Source organism: Aquarana catesbeiana, linkage group LG07 (genome assembly GCF_042186555.1).
Source record: "Aquarana catesbeiana isolate 2022-GZ linkage group LG07, ASM4218655v1, whole genome shotgun sequence".
NCBI lineage: Eukaryota > Metazoa > Chordata > Amphibia > Anura > Ranidae > Aquarana > Aquarana catesbeiana.
In genome coordinates this window covers 95,721,597-95,742,878 of record NC_133330.1, presented here as the reverse complement: position 1 = coordinate 95,742,878, position 21,282 = coordinate 95,721,597, and the positions used below count along the sequence as shown (strand labels likewise).

The window sequence follows — 21,282 nt, the reverse complement described above, 5'->3', positions numbered from 1 at the left end:
GTTTAGATTTACCAAAACCATATAATAGGAGGTCAAACCTAAACACTTTCAATTTGTATGCAATCAGGCAGGCCCTTCTACTACATAGTTGAAGGTAAATCTAAAGAAAATTGAATAAGAAAATTGTATGGTGTATGGCCAGCTTTACACTAAAATCCCTGCAGATCCATCCCTGCATCTACAGACATCCGTGATCTAACACTAATCTATGTAGCCCTGTAAAGAAGAAATCAGTATACATACCTTTTCTTAAGCCGACCCGATCTCCAGCGGTGACAATGGCTGTGAAATGATGGAAAGTGACGTCACCCATAGACCTATTATGGGGCTTCCATTTTCGGACATGTCCTCTGCACTCACCCACACAGAGAAGCCGCGGCTGACAGCTCAGCGTGGGATCAGGTCTGATCGGCTGCAGAAAAGGTATGTATACTCATTTCTTCTTTACATGGTTAGATAGGTTAGTGTTAGAGCATGGATCTCTGTAGATGCAGGGTTTCTTGTTTTCGGATGGACTTCTACTTTAATTGGTTCCTGACCGCCTCATGCATATTAACTGTGGCACAATGGCACCGCTGCGTGAAACCCCGTACAGGGTCCCCTTTAGGAGCCTTGCGCAATATTCTAGCGAGTAAAATAAATAACAACTAGGTAAAAATGAAGTGCATCAAAATGTACACAATAATTTATAATAATGGAATGTGTATTCAAAGTGAATTAATTATTAGTAGTAATAATGGCATATATAGGCTACACTGTAAGGACCAATTGTCTCCACACTACAGTTGATATCTGTTGCCGCTAGCACCTAGTGGTGAAGTGTAAATATAATAAGGTGCATCAAAGTGAATAAATATATAAAATATATATAAAAATATTAACGTGATAATATAGTGAGTAAACAATTAGAGTGGTGGTAGTGGCCTGTACAGCTTACACTGTAAGGACCAATTGTCTCTAAACTGCAGTTTATTGCCGCAGCCACTAACACCTGATAAGTGATAATATGTGCAGATGGTGAAGTAAAAATAGTGTCACACAACTACAATAAATTTACACTGGATGCATAATGACATCAGTGCTGTAGCTCAGTGAAAAAATATTCAATATATAAAAATCCGCTGAAAGAACCCAAATAAAAATAAAAATAAAAATAAAAGTCAAAATATAAAAAGTCCACTGGAGAAATAGATGTAAATAAAAATAAAGATACAGCAAGAGAGTCTTTAATAAAGAATAGGGTTGATGGGGACCCTCTGATCTTCTGATCACTAACTGGCTGATTTTCAGTATAATCTGATGAGCTTGTGACGCTCCTGGTGGTGTCTCCTATATATAGTCTCACACAACTCTCACCTTCAGGTTATAGTAAAGAAGCATTGAAGGGTTGCAAATTCCTAGTACAGGCTCTATTGATGTGTTCCATGTCTCCTTCCCTGTTAATCCTCCATTGCTACTCCTGCAACGCTCCAATCTTGTCACCTCAGTGGTGGGGGAAGAAACAAGTAGGGGGAGGGGGACTGTTTTTAAAGTTAAGAATGTAAGAATATTAGCTAGACACAGAATAAACATCCCTCTTTTAAAACGTTATCACACTAGTGGAGCCTCCCTTCTCTCTCCCCCTCCCCCTACTTGTTTCTTCCCCCACCACTGAGGTGACAAGATCGGAGCGTTGCAATGGAGGATTAACAGGGAAGGAGACATGGAACACATCAATAGAGCCTGTACTAGGAATTTGCAAACCTTCAATGCTTCTTTACTATAACCTGAAGGTGAGAGTTGTGTGAGACTATATATAGGAGACACCACCAGGAGCGTCACAAGCTCATCAGATTATACTGAAAATCAGCCAGTTAGTGATCAGAAGATCAGAGGGTCCCCATCAACTTTTTATATTTTGACTTTTATTTTTATTTTTATTTTTATTTGGGTTCTTTCAGCGGATTTTTATATATTGAATATTTTTTCACTGAGCTACAGCACTGATGTCATTATGCATCCAGTGTAAATTTATTGTAGTTGTGTGACACTATTTTTACTTCACCATCTGCACATATTATCACTTATCAGGTGTTAGTGGCTGCGGCAATAAACTGCAGTTTAGAGACAATTGGTCCTTACAGTGTAAGCTGTACAGGCCACTACCACCACTCTAATTGTTTACTCACTATATTATCACGTTAATATTTTTATATATATTTTATATATTTATTCACTTTGATGCACCTTATTATATTTACACTTCACCACTAGGTGCTAGCGGCAACAGATATCAACTGTAGTGTGGAGACAATTGGTCCTTACAGTGTAGCCTATATATGCCATTATTACTACTAATAATTAATTCACTTTGAATACACATTCCATTATTATAAATTATTGTGTACATTTTGATGCACTTCATTTTTACCTAGTTGTTATTTATTTTACTCACTAGAATATTGCGCAAAATTCCTTACAATATTTATTCTATCAAGTGTTGGTGTGAACACCCTCATTTTGCTGCAATATAATTATTTTTGTATGAGATTTCTACATACTTATCTTACACTATCTTTGAGATTGTTTCACTTATTTTTTATTTTTGACCATCCGACGAGCGTGAAGGACACTTTTTATTCTCCTTTAGGAGCCGCCAGAGGGCACACGCGTGATTGCATGCACGAGAGCCAGCACGGGGGTTTGTGTGTGTAAACACACAAATCCCTGTTCTGTCAGGGGAGAGGAGACATATAGTTTGTTCCTACTAAGTAGGAACAACGATATATGTCTCCTCCCCCAGTCAGTCCAATCCCCTCACAGTTAGAACATGCTGAAAGAACACACATTTAACCCCTTGATTGTCCCTAGTGTTAACCCCTTCCCTACCAGTGACATTTATACAGTAATCAGTGCATTTTTATAGCACTGATCGCTGTATACATTTCAATGGTCCCAAAAATGTGTCAAAAGTGTCCAATCTGTCCGTCACAATACCGCTAAAAATCACTCATCACCTCCATTACTAGTAAAAAAATAAAAATAAATAAAAATGCCATAAATCTTTTCCATAGTTTGTAGATGATATAACTTTTGCGCAAACCAATCAATATACGCTTATTGCGATTTTTTTTTTTTTTTTTTTTTTTTACCAAAAATATGTAGAAGAATATACATTGGCCTAAACTGATGAAGAAATGTGTTTTTTTAAAAACATTTTTGGGGATATTTATTATAGCAAAAAAGTAAAACATATTGTTTTTTTTTTTTTTAATTGTCGCTCTTTTTTTGTTTATAGCTCAAAAAATAAAAACCGCAGAGGTGATCAAATACTACCAAAAGAAAGCTCTATTTGTGGGAAAAAAAGGACGCAAATTTAATTTAGGTACAGCATTGCATGACCACGCAATTGTCAGTTAAAGTGACACAGTGCCAAATTGTAAAAATTGCTCTGGTTAGGAAGGGGGTAAAATCTTCAGGGGCTGAAGTGGATAAAGGGACTAATATAAATTAGAGAGGGGCCCAATGGCTTTTTACTTTTTCCCAGCTCAGTTCTATACATGACTCAGAATGGGTCCAGAGAAGTCACTAGTGATTTAAAACCTATACCTTTTTTAAAAAAAAATTAACAAACATGTTATACTTACCTGATCTGTGCAATGGTTTTGCACAGGGCAGTCCCAATCCTCCTCTTCTGGGGTTTATCAACCAGCGCTCCTGGCTCCTCTAGATTTCCGAGTATGCCCCTAGCAGGGGGAGTACTTGTGTTGGCTCACTCCTGTGCCCCACTGTGTGAGTCCATAGAAACCTATTACTTGTACTGTATTCTTTCATTATTATGATAAATATAAATATGGGAGCAGGTCATGAGAAAGGTGAGGCAGGGGTGAGTAAAATGGTCAGCTTTTATTTATTCATGCAAAATCTTTATCCAAAAAAGGAAAAAAAAAATGTTTGCTGTAACTGATTATAAAGTGTGAGCTGGAGTTGGGCTTCAAATTTGTTAGTGAAAATAAATCTGCTAGTACATTTAACACTACCCTTCTACTCCCCCCAGATTGACAAAGCTGCTGTCTGTTGTGCCTCCTGTACTCATTCCTCTAGAGTTGCCTCTCACTTATACAGGAAGCATGTTACTGGCCAGATCACCAGGTGAAAACAGAAAAAAAGCCAAAGAAAAGAAAAGTGATGCAGCCGCCACATAATGATTGGTAAGTTCCAATACAATAAATTTTTAGTTTTGGGTTTAAAATGTCTTTGACCACTTGTCGCCCGCCCACCATCAAATGACAGCGTGACGGTGCTGCTCTTGTTCTGGGTGGACGTCATATGACGGCGCACCCGAACGGCTGCTCGTGCCCGCGGGGGCACGCCTCGCGCGACCCCAACCTCTGTAAAGAGCCGCTGACGCGGCTCTTTAAATCATGTGATCGGCTGTGTCCAATCACAGCTGGTCACATGTAAACAAGGAAGTGCCGGTAATCAGCTTTCCTCGCTTGTCACTGACAGAGTGTGTGGCGAGGAGAGCCAATCAGCGGCATTTCCTCGCAGGGGACAGTGAGAGATGTAATCAGTGCCCTGATTACATTAGAGTGCCGCCAGTGCCAGCAACCAGTGCCAGCAACCAGTGTCCACCAGTGCCAACAATCAGTGCCCACCACAGCCAAAAATCAGTGGCCATTAGTGATGCCAGTCAGTGCTGGCTGTCAGTGCTGACTATCAGTGATGCCCATCAGTGCCACCCATTAATGCCCATCAGTGCCCATTAGTGCCGCCCATCAGTGCCCATTATCCATGTCGCCTATCAGTGCTGACCAGTTCCGGCTATCAGGGCCCGTCAGTGCCACCTATCAATGCCCACCAGTGCCACTCATCAGTGCCACCTATCAGTGCTCATCAGTGCCACCTAATCAGTGCCCATAAGTGCCGCCTCATCAGTGCCCATAAGTGCCACCTCATCAGTGCAGCCTATTAGTGCCCTTCAGTGGTGCCTTATCAGCGCACATCAGTGGAGAGAAATTACTTATTTACAAAATTTACTGACAGAAACTAAGAAAAACCTTTTTTTTTTCAACATTTTTGGTCTTTTTTTTTTTTTTTTAAGAAAAAAATAAAAATCCCATAATCCCATCAGTGGTTAAATACCACCAAAAGAAAGCTCTATTTGTGTGAAGAAAATTATAAAAATTCACATGGTTACAGTGTTGTATGACCGCGCACTTTGAATTGTCATTCAAAGTGTGACAGCGCTGAAAAATGTCTTGGGCAGGAAGGGGGTAAAGTGCCCGGTAGATAAGTGGTTAAAGGGGTTGTAAAGGCAAACGTTTTATTTTTTTTTTGCATGCTATGCATTAAGATAAAAAGCCTTCTGTGTGCAGCAGCCCCCCTCGGCCTCCCTAACACTTACCTGTCTTAGCCGTCTGATATTCTCCTTCCTTATTGGCTGAGACACAGCAGAGGCACCATTGGCTCCCGCTTCTGTCAATCAAAGTCAGCTAGCCAATCAGGGGAGAGAGGGGGCTGGGCCGGATCGGTGGCTACATGTCTGAATGGACATGGGGAGCTGTGACTCAGCTCGGGTGCCCCCATAGCAAGCTGCTTGCTGTGGGGGCACTGAACAGGAGGGAGGGGCCAGGAGCACCGAAGAGGAGGATCTGTGCTACTCTGTGCAAATCCACTGCAACAGGGGAGGTAAGTATAACATGTTTGTTATTTTTATAGGAGAAAAAATTAGACTTTACAATCACTTTACGTATGAGTAGGACCACGAGGTTTGGTTTTGGTAATAACAAACTTAGAAAATTGTAGCATATTCATCATGCATTAAAAGGATGATTCATAGTTGGTGAAATCTACAATTCTTATACCACACCACCACCTAGTGGCAACATAGTCTACTATGCCAAATTCTTATGACACTCAATTTAGAGCTATTTCTAAGTATGCAAATATAATTAGCTGGTTTGTTTTCTAAATAATATTGTAGGTTCTTAAAAGTAAATTTTTGTAACTAGTTATTATGAATTCTTCATTTTCTTTCTGTTTTTAATTTATATATGAAAAAATACATATTTAAACAGATAATTATGTTTTAACTCCATATTAATTCAAGTGTAGTATGCTGGGACTTGTCGTCAGTTCTACATAAATAGGAATATTAGGAATGTTGCATACTGTGACTTGTAGTTCTACCAAGGAAGCATATCTGTGGGGCCAGCTTGGAGTTTAGAGACATAGCAGATGTGAAAGGCACATGCTGTGCTGGGTTAACAGTATACTCTATTTTGTGTATGGCAATACATACAGTGTGTACAGTGGGGACGAAAAGTATTCAGACCCCCTCAATTTTTCACTATTGCAGCCATTTGCTAAAATCATTTAAGTTCATTTTTTTCCTCATTAATGTACACACAGCACCCCATATTGCCAGAAAAACACAGAATTGTTGACATTTTTGCAGCTTTATTAAAAAAGAAAAACTGAAATATCACATGGTCCTAAGTATTCAGACCCTTTGCTCAGTATTTAGTAGAAGCACCCTTTTGATCTAATATAGCCATGAGTCTTTTTGGGAAAGATGCAACAAGTTTTTCACACCTGGATTTGGGGATCCTCTGCCATTCCTCCTTGCAGATCCTCTCCAGTTCTGTCAGGTTGGATGGTAAACGTTGGTGGACAGCCATTTTTAGGTCTCTCCAGAGATGCTCAATTGGGTTTAAGTCAGGGCCCTGGCTGGGCCATTCAAGAACAGTCACAGAGTTGTTGTGAAGCTACTCCTTCATTATTTTAGCTGTGTGCTTAGGGTCATTGTCTTGTTGGAAGGTAAACCTTCGGCCCAGTCTGAGGTCCTGAGCACTCTGGAGAAGGTTTTCGTCCAGGATATCCCTGTACTTGGCCATATTCATCTTTCCCTCGATTGCAACCAGTCGTCCTGTCCCTGCAGCTGAAAAACACCCTCACAGCATGATGCTGCCACCACCATGCTTCACTGTTGGGACTGTATCAGACAGGTGATGAGCAGTGCCTGCTTTTCTCCCGACATACCAAAAGGCCAAAAAGTTCTATCTTGGTCTCATCAGACCAGTGAATCTTATTTCTCACCATCTTGGAATCCTTCAGGTGTTTTTTTAGCAAACTCCACGCAGGCTTTCATGTGTCTTGCACTGAGGAGAGGCTTCCGTCGGGCCACTCTGCCATAAAGCCCCGACTGGTGGAGGGCTGCAGTGATGGTTGACTTTCTACAACTTTCTCCCATCTCCCAACTGCATCTCTGGAGCTCAGCCACAGTGATCTTTGGGTTCTTCTTTACCTCTCTCACCAAAGCTCTTCTCCCCCGATAGCTCAGTTTGGCCGGACGGCCAGCTCTAGGAAGGGTTCTGGTCATCCCAAACGTCTTCCATTTAAGGATTATGGAGGCCACTGTGCTCTTAGGAACCTTAAGTGCAGCAGTATTTTTTTGTAACCTTGGCCAGATCTGTGCCTTGCCACAATTGTGTCTCTGAGCTCTTCAGGCAGTTCCTTTGACCTCATGATTCTCATTTGCTCTGACATGCACTGTGAACTGTAAGGTCTTATATAGACAGGTGTGTGGCTTTTCTAATCAGGTCCAATCAGTATAATCAAACACAGCTGGACTCAAATGAAGGTGTAGAACCATCTCAAGGATAATCAGAAGAAATGGACAGCACCTGAGTTAAATATATGAGTGTCACAGCAAAGGGTCTGAATACTTAGGACCATGTGATATTTCAGTTTTTCTTTTTTAATAAATCTGCAAAAATGTCAACAATTCTGTGTTTTTCTGTCAATACAGGGTGCTGTGTGTACATTAATGAGGAAAAAAATGAACTTAAATGATTTTAGCAAATGGCTGCAATATAAAAAAGAGTGAAAAATTTAAGGGGGTCTGAATACTTTCCGTCCCCACTGTATATATCTTCAGTCTGTGTCAATGACATTATCCGTGTTTTTAAAGGAACCCTGTTTTTTGGACCAGAAAACACAGAAATATGATGGTAAACTGCAGCAGAGAATGACATTTTACGACCCAACTTTGGGGCCCCATATCTCGGGGCCACTTAGTGCTAGGAACCCCAAATTTGGTGTGCAAATTTGGGGTTCCTAGCACTAAGTGGTCCTGAGATACGGGGCCCCAAAGTCGGATCGCAAAATGTCAAGCACTTTTCTGCAGCAGAGAATGACATTTTGCGACCCGAGTTTGGGGCCCCGTATCTTGGGGTCACTAGGAACCCCAGATTTGGATATGTTGTAGTGTTAGTTCCACTGTGTTAGCGCACCAAATTTGGTGTTCCTAGCACCAAGTGACCCCGAGATATGGGGCCCCAAATTCAGAGAATTACATTTTGTGATCCAAATTTGGGGCCCTATATCTCGGGACCACTTGGTGCTAGGAACCCCAAATGGCCCTGAGATACGGGGCCCCAATGTTAGGTCGCAAAATGTCATTCTCTGCTCTGCAGACGCTTGTAGACCCAAACGCGGTAAAGCGCGGCTAAACGCGCATGCAAATGCGGCAAAACGTGCGTCTCTAAACGCCGGTTTCAGCTTTTAAAAACATGTGTTAAGCAGAGTTTTTGCCGGGGTCTCGTGTGCATGAAGCTTAATAAGACTGGTTCTCCTTCAAGTACAGTCTGGACAGAGTTATTTCTCTCCTCTAAGGTCAGGAATTCCCCTCCCTTAAATATAGGGTTCATTGTTCCAGTTGCTAATTTCACAAAATTAATTCAAGCTGCGAAGTATAATATTGTTTGTTTGAACAAACTGCTTTACATGGATGCTGTGTATACTGCATGTTATCTAGGAATATCAAAGAAACCTGGTCTAATTTTCAGATGAAAACGAAAACATTTTTACCCAAGTAAATAGGCAAAACATGAAAAATGTATAAATATTTGGCAAATAATTTGCCATTTTTTTTAGCCCCTTAGTGACTGAAGGTAAAACTAATGTTAATGCCTTAACACAATTTTGCATTTTTGACATGTGTTAGTAAAACTGTACATATTATAACAACTACTTTGTGTATCCAGGTGGATTATACCTTGCTTTTTTTCACATCAAATTGGGCTTTAATTTGGTGGTAAGTAGTGATGGATATCTACCGTTTTTTATTATCAAGGGAAAACTGGCCCAAAATAGTAAAAATAAAAAAAATAAAATTTCAATTTAGCTGTATATTTCTTGCTATTACCATAATATTGTAAACTAATATTCCGCGCTTAGGACGAACACAAATAAGAACTGCAGCCCCCCCAAAAATGAAAAACACCTAAGTGAAGTCCAAGTAATATAAACTATGAAAGGGGGATTGGCGCTGTTCACTATTCAAATCAAGAAACCTTATCTCACTATAAGGGAAAGTAGTGTAACAAATCTGGGTGCCTCAGATGACGTCTTGATGACGAAACGCGGTACGCATACGTCGCTTCTGCTTCAGTCTAGGCTGATGACTTCCGGTTTTTGGTAGACGGGCCGTGGAACGCACGCCACTACCACATCACTATCTGCCGTGTCTGGCTTGGAGCTAGCCGGCAGAACGGTGTTAGTTTTTATTAAATTTAAACTTTTTTATTGTAAGCTGGATTAGCAAATAAAAAACCTTTTGGATTTACGCTATGAGGCTCTTCTCTTCTCCGTGCACATGATATGTCCTGACGGATGCCATTAAGAGTACAGCGGTGACACAGGTGGGAGGAAGTCGGTGAAGGGGACATCGATCGTTTGGATTCCTGGCCACCGGATTCATATTCTTATGCCCATGTTGGGCGCTCCGGTGAGTGGGGACATAAAAGGGGGTTCCACATTTGACGGTTTACACCAACCACAGCAGACCTGTCTGGAATCTCTTGGATATATATCAGATTTTCTGCACAAGGATTTTTTACACATAGGACAATTTTTTTGGATATTTGTATGAACTTTTGTAGTGTCTGTTTGCACGGATAACCATCACATATTTGTTAACCATTTTTTATCAGAATTTTTTATTTTTATTCTCTTTAGTGTTTCACTTTTTGTAATCTCACGATTTATATCTTACATATACACATTTGTATAACGCAATTTGGGTTATTCACTGCTTTTTAGGGTGTTTTTTATCCATTTTTATTCATTTATCATCTGCAACTATTTTCATTCATTTATCATGAATTAGTCTTTATGTTTACCAGTGTTTTCAGCCATACTTACGGTAATTTTTCACATTTTTATATGACACTAATTTTCTTGGGGTGATTTGGATATTTGATATTCATGTTTTTGTGATTACACGCTACTAATTTTTTTTTTTTTTTTTTTTTTATGCTTTATTTTTCTCACCCAGATTTGTTACACTACTTTCCCTTATAGTGAGATAAGGTTTCTTGATTTGAATAGTGAACAGCGCCAATCCCCCTTTCATAGTTTATATTACCATAATATTACCACCAAAGAACAACCCAAAATAAATTCAAATGATATTGATGATCCCAGCGATACCAGATATGTTTATGTTAGTTGTTGTTTGTACCCGTAGTAAGGTGCAGAAACAATAGTGTGCATTTTGTTTTTTATCCTACCTAAAACACACTGACTGAGCCTAATTAGTACAAGACCTGGGGCCAGTCCAGGTCGTGATCCAAGGCTCAAGGATAGCATTCTCTCTGCTTCCCCTGCTCCCAGATAAAGAGTCACTGTCCTTGTTGCACTCAAGTGTCTCTGTATCAGCCCTAGTCTCCCCACAGAAAGAGAGCTTTCTTCCTCCTTCAGCCCAGGAAAACTACTGCTGTCCATCCTCTTTAATGTCGCTCTCATGGGTATTGTAGTTTTCCAGCCAACCTGTGGTATAACGCAGTCTCTTCTACAAACTACACTTCCCATAAATCAATGATTTTCCTCAGAGTCTCACTTGTGCTCCATGTTCCCCGGGTGCCCCCTGTTGGATAGAGGCAGGATTAACACTTGTATCTGTGTGGAAGTCCTATGTGGATACACACAAGCAACAACAGCACAGTGAGGCTGAAGCTGCTCTTCTAACAGTTAAATACCGGGCAACATTAGAAAAAGCCTAGTGATACGTTTTTATAAAGTCCACCTCCTGTATATGTATGTCAGAATATAGGGGATGCAACTGACATAAAATAAGATTGATCAAGTGATCAGAAATATTTTTTTTGGCTATTTCTGGGAAGCAGAAGGTATTACCATGTATTGATTGGCTGTAACTTGATGATTGCACCCATACCTGTACCAGTACCCTAATGACAGGTTTTCATTCCTAGACTTTCTAATAATGTTTGTAACATTGTGGATTGTATGGACAGATTGTTAGGTGGGGCTGAGGAGGACCCAGCTGTCATGGTACATATTGCAACCAATGAAAAAATTAGAGGAAGAAGGTGCGTCCTTAGGGACTTAGGAGCTATATTGAAAAAAATGACCTTCAAGGTGGTATTTTTAGAAATACTGCCTGTAACTGGGGCCATACCAGGGAGGCAGCAGGAGCTTAGGGAGCTTAACAAGTGGCTGAGGAACTGGTGCAGGAAGGAGGGTTTTGGGTTCCTGGAGACCTGGGCTGACTTTTCAGTCAGTTACCAGCTCTGTAGTAGGGATGAAGTACACCTAAATGGAGAGGGTGCAGCTCTGTTGGGGGAAAGGATGGTCAAAAAGTTAGAGGAACTTTTAAGCTAGGTGATGGGGGGGGGATCAGAAGAAGTTTTTCCAGCTAGTGAATGAATGGCAGAAAGTGTGACTGTGATCAGTTTAACCGGAATACCTAAGACCAACACAAGTGGGCTGGCAGAATCCTACTGAAGCCTCAGAACAAGCTGGGATTTCAACTTTGTGGGAGTAACAGAGACCTGGTTTGACAGCTCACGTGACTGGCTTGCGACTGTCCTGGGGTACTCCCTGTATCGAAAGGACAGGGTAGGTAGAAGAGGGGGAGGGGTGTGCATGTACGTCAAGAGAGATTTGACGGTAAACACGAGGGACGACATTCTTAACGGGGCAATGAAAGGGGTGGAATCCTTGTGCCTGGAGCTACAAAGTGATAAAATGAAGGGAAATTCATTTATGGGGGTATGCTACAGGCCCGTTAACCAGAAGAATGAAGAGGAGACTGATCTCCTTTTACAGTTACAAATGGTGGCAAGGCAGAGCAATGATATCATTATGGGGACTTCAATTATACAGCTATTGACTGGGCAGATGGAAATGCATGATCCTTTGATGCCTCGTACACACGATCGGACATTCCGACAACAAAACTGTGGAATTTTGTCCGAAGGGTGTTGTCTCAAACTTGTCTTGCATACACACGGTCACACAATTATTGGCCAACATTTACGAACGTAGTGATGTACTAGATGTACTACGTGGTTTTTCAGCTCTTTAGCACCACCGTTTGGGCTCCTTCTGTTAATTTCGTGTTAGTAGAATTTGATGAGTGTTGATTCGTGCTTTTCTTTTCGCGCTTTTCATTTAGCACTTTTCAGTTTGCGATCTTCATTTCGTGCTTTTCAGTTCGTTTCTGAACGGACGTTCGTCAACCAGACGTGTTGCGGAATCGAAGGAGATAACATGTTATTTACTATTGGCCTTTGAGTTATTGCTTTGACATTATTTTTTGGGTTGAATAATGATTTGATTTGGTATATTTTCTATATTTTTGGATGCATAGAATGCACTATTTGGTTAAGTTCTTTTGGCAGATAGCATGTCTAATTTTATTTGTTTTCTTTTTTTAATGCACAATAAAAAAATTGTGGAGAATAATACTTGGCTATGTGTTTTACTTCAAATGACATTTTGGGAGTAGGCAGTTACATTTTAAAAAATACAATGTAAAATTAACAAGGGACATCAACATAGTTGTATCTTTGATCTTAAAAACTACGGGTATAATGGTGTTGTGTTAACTTGCCCAAATAAAAAAATAAAAAGCATAATATTATTCTTGATATCACTAGAAAAAAAAACCTTTGAAAATTCATTTGCAATAACTCCATCAGTATCACCAGCAAAGCAGCTTCATTTTTATCCCATTAAAGAAGAAGAGAATTGTGCGCTGCATTTTGAGATTTCATAATTTGCCACGTCACAAATGTTAATTTTCCATTACAAACGCTAATTTACAAGACCGACTGCTTCTGGCTTGTCTTTGCTTCCGAGCATGCGTGTTTGTACTTTGGACTTTTGTCTGACGGACTTGTGTACACACGATCGGAAAATCCAACAACACACATTTGTTGGCGGAAAATTTGAAGACACGCTAGCCAACATTTGTTGGCGGAAAGTCTGACAACAATTGTCCGATGGAGCATACACACGGTTGGATTTTCCGCCAACAGCCTGACATCCAACATTTCCTGTCGGAAAGTCCGAACGTGTGTACGGGCCTTAAGGCTCGGCATGTCTCAAATGTCTTGCAGGACAATTTTATGTGTCAAATGATGGAGGACCCAACAAGAAACAAGGCTCTGCTAGACCTACAAATTAAAAACAACCCAGAGCTGATAGCGGACATGGAAGTAAAGGATAACTTAGGAAACAGCAATCACAAATTCTCTGTAAATCATAGTAAAATGCAGACATGAGGGTAGGACGAGTACATTAAATTTCAAGGGAGCAAACTTTACCAAATTGTACTCCATACTTCATGACATTAAATGAGAAGATATTCCAGAAGCAAAAAACACGGAGGAAAAGTGAAAGTGCTTTAAGAAAATGCTAATGCCTCGTACACACGATCGGACATTCCGACAACAAACTCCATGTTTTTTTTCTGATGGATGTTGGCTCAAACTTGTCTTGCAATACACATGGTCACACAAATCTTGTCAGAAATTCTGAATGTCAAGAACGTGGTGACGTACAACACATACTACGGCACTATAAAAGGGAAGTTCAATACCAAGTGCGCTACCCTTTGGGCTCCTTCTGCTAATCTCGTGTTAGTAGAAGTTTGGTGAGAGACGATTCGCGCTTTTCATCCTTGTGCTTTTAAGATCATTACTGCTTTTCAGTTTGTGCTTGTCAGTTCGTATCTGGTTTTCAGTGCCTGTAGTCAGTTCGCATTTGTTTTTCAGTGCGTATTTTATAGTACGTATTTGATTTTGCAGTGCATTCTTGTCCGCTCGTTTTTGATTTTCAGCTCGCTCTTCTCAGGTCCTTCTGTTTTTCAGTGCTTTCTGTTAGTTTGTTCTGACCAGCCGACCATTTTGAAGCCATGTACTCCTCGTAGAGTTCGTGCTATGCAGGCTTGGTGTTGGGGTTCTTATTACTTTGACCCAAGCCCAGTCCATGAACAGGGCGGGGAGGAGTTCATGGACCAAGAATTGGTTACTCCAGCGTGACCAATTCTCGCACATGTCTTTGTTGCGGGCGATCTGCCGCAACAAAGACATGCTGCCATCTGCCATCATTCAGGTCCTGCAGAATAGGAAAAAATTGGAATCGTGCTGAAAACTGACATGCATGTAAATGATCACCAAACAGTAATAAATCCCTGAATGCATATCATACAAAATGTACAAAGTGAATACAAAAATGTGAACATATCAAATGACATAACACCAAATTAAATAATATAATGAATTGTGAAATAAGTGAAAATAAAATTAATAAATAATATAAATAAGTAAAGGCACATGAGTCCATACACATATGTGACTAGATCACCAATGTGATAAGTAAGTAAAGAGTCCATAAAAGGCTAACCTCCTCAGCATGCTATCCTGGGCCAACACCCACCTAGCCTAGTCACTTAACAATGTATTTTGTCAGCTCCATAGTACTGCTTTACCCTAAACACCCCCTAAAATGTGTTTAAATGTTATTTGTGTGCTTAAATTCATGCAGCGTGCCAGAGGGCAAAATCATATGGAACCCTCCCTCCCCCCAACCGCTAAGTCAACCGATACCAATTCTCTATCTGCTGACTTTGCCAAACCCATACACACTATACCCACCTCTTTTGTGTTCATATTCATGGATGAATTCACCAAAGCATGTAGTGAAAGTGCCTGCCTGAATACTTTCAAATGGTACTGTTTAAAGTTTTGTTCTCCTAATATCTTGATAGGTAATTGCAGAATGTCAAAAAGTGCTTCAATTTGTACAGTGTGTATTTATATTTTTGTATTATGACACTTCTTACCTGTCCAGTGGGCTTTCAATAGTGTAAGTAAGGAGGGGCTGGCCAAAGTAATCCACATTATTTATGCATTTAGCTCCCAATGAAGTGGAGAGGGTTACCTGTCCAAAACATCCCCCCCCCCCCAAAATTTTTTACAATGGGCCATCAGAGGGGGTGGGGAATCTGATAAGTGGACCTTATATTTTTGTCTTTAAATACTCCTTAAAATAAATGTTATACTAATCTTGGTCAAGAATGTTTGTGTCTAATCTGCTTGCAATGTTATGTACAAAATTACTAATTTTTATTTTCTTGTTTGACTCCACAGTTTCCTTCAACGCCACAGGAATGGCAGAGTGTGGCTTCCCAATTTGTCCAGCGGTGGGACTTTCCCAACTGCGGAGGGGCAATTAATGGGAAACACGTCCACATAGTCCCACCCCCCAACTTGGGGTCATACTATTACAACTACAGTGGAACCTCGGATTGCGAGTAACGTGATTAACGAGCGATTTGCAATACGAGCACTGTATTTTTTAAAATCGTAACTCGGTTTGCGAGTGTTGTCTCGCAAAACGAGCGAGATTCAGGCCAAAGTGGTGTGCAGTACCGCTTTTGGCCTGAGGTGGGGGGCACCGGAGCCAAAAGTCGCCGATCACAGCCGATCGGCGCTGTTCGGAAATGCACGGAAAGCCCCAAGGACATTTCGGCTGACCTTGGCAAATCTCGGGTAGGAAGTCTTTCCGAGGTTTGCCGAGGTCAGCTGAAGTGTCCTTGGGGCTTTTCGTCTGTTTCCGAGGCTCTCCGCCCCCCCGCCTCTGCTCGCATGCGGTATTGCATTCCATTGAAGTCAATGCGGAACAAATTATTTTCGTTTCCGTTGACTTCAATGGGAAAACTTGCTTTGATATGCGAGTACTTTGGATTACGAGCATACTCCTGGAACGGATTATGCTCGTAATCCGAGGTTCCACTGTATAAGGGGTTTAATAGTATTGTGATGTTGGCGGTGGTGTCGGCGATATATGAGTTTCTCCAAGTGGACGTGGGGAAGAATGGCTGGATATCGGATGGTGGAGTCATGGCCCAGACCGAGTTTTACAGACGGCTCCCGAATGGTGGCTTGGGATTGCCACCTGCTGAAGAGAACGTGGAAGGACTCCCGTTCGTCTTTGTCGCTGATGAAGCATTTGGGCTGGGTGATCACCTGATGCGGCCGTTCCCGATGAGAACCCTCACCCCAAAGCCAGAAGAGTGGTGGAGAACGCTTTCGGGATAATGGCCAGCCGGTTCCGCCTATTCCTCACTGCAATAAACATGGCGGAATATAAAGTCAATCACATCGTTCTTGCATGCTGCATTTTACACAACTATTTAAGAAAAAAATGCATCAAACTATGTTTAAGAAACATTTTTAAAATAAATAAATAAACTGAAATAATATTTCCTTTGATTTATTGCTTGTGTTTCTTTTAGCTGTCTCCTAGGTTCTCCAATGGGCTTTTCTTTTTGGCCATTTTCTTCAATAGTCTAAACGTAATTTATTTGATACATGAGGTGACAATCTCTTCTTCAGCCAACTATTATGTTGTGGGTCTGCTACACACACACCTTGTTTTTGTTGTTAATGTATGTAATGCATGCTTGCTCCCAGCTGATGGTGGCTTGCATGTGGATTTTGTGAACACAAGTGGAATTTTTGAACTAAAGTGGGAGAGTTAATAACCAGGAGCTGTGCTTTTGACTGCTTCTGCTTGCAAGTGTTGTTTTAGGGGGGAGTGGTTAATTGTTCCCAGGTGTATAAAAATGTCTACACACACTCCCCTGGAGCTTGCTCCCAGCTGATGGTGGCTTGCATGTGGATTTTGTGAACACAAGTGGAATTTTTGAACTAAAGTGGGAGAGTTAATAACCAGGAGTTGAAAACAGGAGTTTAAACAGAAGTCTTCAAATCTGTAAGTAACATCTTAAACTTCCCTTAAGTAATTGTATTGTAACTGGGAAATGAGTGCTAGCAGGGTTGAAGGTTTTGCTCAGTGCACAGTGTGCCACATGTATGCAAAATTGGTGCAACAGCTCCAGGATGCATACCGCTGTGACAGATGTGAGCAGGTTGCCCTTCTGGAAGCTCGCATTAGAGATCTGGAGGAGCAAGTTGCAACACTGGGCAGAAAGGACAACCTTGAAGGGGGTCCTCTGCTCGCTGAGCAGGTGGTCAGTAGGGTTGATGTGGGGGGTGGAGGGGCAAGTCAGGATTATCAGATAGGAAGATGGGTTAATGTAGTTAGAGGGAGTGGAAGGGGCTCGCAGAATAGGAAGGCCAGTCCTGTGTTTGTGCATCAAAACAAATTTGCCAAGTTGGGTGAAGATGTGGAGGTGGCAAACACAGAGGTGGCAGCCCTAGATGTCACTGCTATCCCTAACAGCCGGGAGAGCAGCCCATCTAGTAAAGGTGGTGAGGGGAGTGCAGGTAGGCCTAGACAGTTGGTGGTTATAGGGGATTCTATAATCAGAAGGACTGATAGAATAATTTGTCGCCAGGATCGCCTCAACCGAATGGTTTGCTGTCTCCCTGGTGCTAGGGTTCGGCATGTGGTGGACCGGGTGGATAAATTACTGGGAGGGGCTGGGCATGACCCAGCTGTCTTGGTCCACGTTGGAACCAATGACAGTATACATGGAAGGTGGAGGCTCCTTAAGAATCAATTTAAAGAACTAGGCTGCAAGTTGAAGGGAAGGACCTCCAAGGTGATATTCTCTGAAATATTGCCTGTGCCATGCGCAACACAGGAAAGGCAGTGGGTGATTAGAGAGCTGAATGCATGGCTCAAGACCTGGTGTAGGGAGGAGGGATTTGGGTTTCTAGAGCACTGGGCTGACTTTTCATTTGGGTGCAACCTATATGCTAAAGACGGTTTGCACTTGAATGGAAGGGGGTCTGCTGTGCTGGGGGAGAGGTTTATAGGAAGGCTGGAGGAGTATTTAAACTAGGATTGAGGGGGGAGGGTGAACTAGAATTACATCAAGAAGACAGGTCAGTTAGGGGTCAGACATTAATGGAGGGTGGAATGGGGACAGATGGGGGGAGGGTTATGGCAGGTGTCAAGAAATTTCCCATGTTGCAAACAGCCATTGGAAACTGTAGTGCCATTTGTACTACTAAAAAATATATGAAAAACACCAGACCAAAATGTAATAATGCATTAAAGTGTTTGTTCACCAATGCCAGAAGTCTGCCAAGCAAAATAGGTGAGTTGGAAGCTCTGGTGCATGAAGTGAACTATGATGTAATCGGTATTGCTGAAACTTGGCTTCAATCCTCACATGACTGGGCTATTAATATTCCTGGCTATGCACTCTTTCGGAGAGACAGGGTAAAAAGGAAAGGTGGCGGGGTCTGTCTCTATGTGAGAAGTGATCTCAAAGCAAGTGTGAAAGAGGACCTGATTGATGGAGAGTGTGATGAGTCTGAAGCATTATGGGTGGAACTACATATAGATGGGCGTAGTTCAAAGTTAATCATTGGAGTTTGTTATAGACCACCCAATGTTAACGAGGAGGTGGAGACTCAGCTCCTTGCACAGATGGAAAGGGCTGCAAGGGCTGGGACAGTGATAATAATGGGAGATTTTAACTACCCAGAAATTGACTGGAGTAATGGCACTGCTGGGACAGTTAAAGGGCAAAAATTTATAAACCTAGTACAGGACAATTTTATGGTCCAGTTTATTGAGGCCCCAACTAGGAATGAAGCTCTGTTGGACCTGGTAATCTCAAACCATGCAGAGCTTATTACTAATGTGCAGATAAAGGAACACCTGGGTAGCAGTGACCATAACATGATTTCATTTGATGTTAGCTGTAAACAAGAAATACATAAGGGAAAGATAAAAACACTTAACTTCAAGAGAGCAAATTTTCCAAGGATGAGGGCTGCTCTCGAGGACTTAGACTGGGAGGGAATATTGGCAGCGATAAACATAGAACAGAAATGGGAATTCTTCAAAAAGACTGTTTGGGACCTCACTGCAAAGTATATTCCCATGGGCAATAAGTTTAAAAGGCTAAAAAGAAAACCTATGTGGCTCACGGTCAAAGTTAGAAAAGCTATAAACAATAAGAAAAGAGCTTTTAAAAAATATAAAAATGAAGGAACACTAGTGTCATTTAAATGCTACAAAGAATTTAACAGAATATGTAAAAAGGAAATCAAGGGTGCAAAAATTCAAAATGAACGAGAGATCGCAAGAAATAGTAGGACAAACCCCAAAAAATTCTTCAAATATATTAATAGTAAAAAGGTCAGGTCTGAGCATGTAGGCCCTTTACAAAATAATCTAGAGTGGGTGACTGGGGACAAGGAGAAGGCTAATTTATTAAATACTTTCTTCAGCTCTGTATATAAAAAAGAGCATGGGGAAGCTCATGTCCATAAGGGGGGTGGTATTGACACAGCCCCCAATGATCCACAATGGCTCAAAAGGGATATGGTCCAGAAATATTTAGACAGAATAAAGGTGGATAAAGCACCTGGACCTGATGGCATCCACCCACGGATCCTAAAAGAATTGAGCTCTGTAATTTCAAAGCCATTGTATCTAATTTTTAGGGACTCATTAATGACGGGAATAGTACCGCTGGATTGGCGCAGGGCGAACGTGGTGCCTATATTTAAAAAGGGATCAAAGTCTTTACCAAGTAACTATAGACCTGTTAGTTTAACTTCTATAGTCGGGAAGATACTGGAGCGTTTAATAAAAGACCACATAGACGAGTTCTTGCTGGAAAAAAACATTTTAAGCAACAGACAGCATGGGTTCATGAAAGACAGAAGTTGTCAGACAAACCTGATTTCTTTTTATGAAGAGGTAAGTAAAACCTTGGACAGAGGGGTGGCTGTGGACGTGGTTTATTTGGATTTTGCAAAAGCGTTCGATACAGTTCCGCACACACGGCTCATGTGTAAGTTAAAGTCTACAGGCTTGGAAATATCAGTTTGTAAATGGATAGAAAACTGGCTAAAAGACAGAATTCAGAGAGTAGTGGTTAATGATTCTTACTCTGAATGGTCTAAGGTTATCAGTGGTGTACCCCAAGGTTCAGTGCTGGGACCCTTACTCTTTAATATCTTTATAAATGATATTGGATCTGGGATCAAAAGTAACATTTCTGTCTTTGCAGATGACACCAAGCTATGCAGTGGAATAACGTCCTTACAGGATGTCTCCAATTTACAAGCTGACCTCAATGCTCTGTCTAATTGGGCGACTATGTGGCAGATGAGGTTTAATGTTGAGAAATGTAAAGTTATGCACTTGGGGGCTAAGAATATGCATGCATCATACATGCTAGGGGGAGTACAACTGGGGGAATCTGTAGTGGAGAAGGATCTGGGGGTTTTGGTAGATCATAAGCTCAATAATAGCATGCAATGCCAAGCTGCGGTTTCCAAAGCGAGCAAAGTTCTTTCTTGTATTAAGAGAGGTATGGACTCCAGAGAGAGAGATATCATTTTGCCCCTGTTCAAATCATTAGTAAGACCTCATCTGGAATATGCAGTTCAGTTTTGGACACCAGTTCTCAAAAAGGATATCGGGGAACTGGAGAAAGTGCAGAGAAGGGCAACCAAACTGATAAGAGGCATGGGGGAGCTCAGCTATGAGGAAAGATTAGAGGAACTGAATTTGTTCACTCTTGAGAAGAGGAGAATAAGGGGGGATATGATCAACATGTTTAAATATATAAGGGGTCCATATAGTGAACTTGGTGTTGAGTTATTCACTTTACGGTCAACACAGAGGACAAGGGGGCACTCTTTACGACTGGAGGAAAAGAGATTTCATCTCCAAATACGGAAAGGTTTCTTCACAGTAAGAGCTGTGAAAATGTGGAATAGACTCCCTCCAGAGGTGGTTCTGGCCAGCTCAGTAGATTGCCTCTCTGGGATCAGGAAGGAATTTTTTCCCCTGCTGTAGCAAATTGGAGCATGCTCTGCTGGGGTTTTTTGCCTTCCTCTGGATCAACTGTGGGTATAGTATTGGGTATATTGGATTGTACGTTTTTTTTTTTTTTTTTTTTATGGTTGGACTGGATGGACTTGTGTCTTTTTTCAACCTGACTAACTATGTATGTAATGATAAAAAGAATCATAATTTTCAGCACCATGA

General features: G+C 41.3%; 1 long non-coding RNA gene across 1 annotated transcript; it reads left to right on the top strand.

The window, feature by feature from the left end:
* The first annotated feature begins 1,611 nt into the window (after nucleotides 1–1,611).
* On the top strand, nucleotides 1,612–16,561 carry LOC141103183 (uncharacterized). The gene is made up of 4 exons (XR_012235260.1): nucleotides 1,612–1,772; nucleotides 4,037–4,190; nucleotides 9,030–9,079; nucleotides 15,444–16,561. It is a non-coding gene; the product is annotated as an uncharacterized lncRNA (long non-coding RNA).
* The last annotated feature ends 4,721 nt before the right edge of the window (nucleotides 16,562–21,282 follow it).